Consider the following 1456-nt stretch of genomic DNA (forward strand, 5'->3'; position numbering starts at 1 on the left):
ACCAGTAAAACATCAGGGTCTCTTCAGTTGAGCGATGAAAGAATAAATGATTGATTGAGACGAGACTAGATCAAGTACTAAAAAAATTGGGACTCAAAATATGAGAGCTAGATTTAGAGCCAACGTTCATTAATATCACTTAATACTTTAGTTTAAAATACTTGAACAACTTAGATATTCTTAATGGTGAACTATAAATGTAGATTTCGGTAGTGAGATTAACAGTGTCATGAAGTTGGATGCAGAAAAGCAGAATATTATTGTTTGTATATGGTTAAATAATGAACATTCTTCGATTAATGAATTTGACTATAAACGTGTGATAACATTATGTATGTAAATGTAACACATAACCAGCATAATATTTTAAGTGAAATCCTGATACCGGACTTCAACTATCTTTTTACACACCGAAGAAAAACCCTTTAAAGTATCCTGGTAGCCTTAAAAATAACACTATTGAATTAAAATGCATCTCACTGCACAGTAACTGGAAATTTCCCCGTGCTCGGGCTAAATCCGGACCATACACCTTCCTCTGTCCATTGTAGCTCGATAGTCTTATGAATATGTTACACTGCTCTATCTTTTAGTATAGTTGGTCTCCGTTTTTAATTCAATGAGGAAGTGGTGGGTTTGTACCGCTTATTCCCTTCCTTTTTCAGATATTTGTCACAATGTAAAGATACATATTTTTATAATGTGTCCCTAGGTTGCCCCTTGTAGCCCATTTAGAACCCCTGTATTTTATCCGTTCACCAAACTCGTCATCCGCAAGGATTTGTTACCTCAACCTCGTCGCTGTGGTACAGTGCCTGCAGATTGGATTACCCTGCCCATTCTGAAATACTTCTCATGAGTTATCATCATCTAAATCTTTAAATTCATTTAGTGATATTAATCCTTCTGAACAGATTAGTCGGTTACACTAGGGTATTTTGACCGAACCACTTCAGTTAAAGATGTTCATTTACTTTGCTATCAGCCCAAGGATCAACTCTATGATGAAAATTCTCCTTGCATGGCATTCAATTTTTTCTTTATAGTTTCCTCAGCCATAGGATCATGATTACTCAAAGCTGCTAAACGTTTTTAAGCTGAGAGGCCACGACTCACTTGCATTAGTCTGTTTTGGTTGGGAGATTTCATCCATCTGATCAAAACAATGCATAACCATAATTTTATATTTTATAATGTGTTCCTAGGTTACTCCTTTGAAGCCCTTTCAGAACCCCTCTCTCTTTCATCCGTCCTCGAAACTAATCGTACGCAAGAATTTGTCCCCTCTCGTATCTAATATTTCTTACTTCCTTCATTTCTTATTCTCCATATTTCTTCCTCTCTCTTGTTCCTTTTTTAAAATATTCTTTTTACATACGCTCTATCCTTAACTTAACTAAATTTTTTGTGCTCATTTATATAACTAAAGTTTTTTAATTTTATTCATTACTCAAAT

Source organism: Halyomorpha halys, unplaced genomic scaffold (assembly GCF_000696795.3).
Source record: "Halyomorpha halys isolate HHAL.00 unplaced genomic scaffold, Hhal_1.1 Scaffold1620.1, whole genome shotgun sequence".
Lineage (NCBI taxonomy): Eukaryota > Metazoa > Arthropoda > Insecta > Hemiptera > Pentatomidae > Halyomorpha > Halyomorpha halys.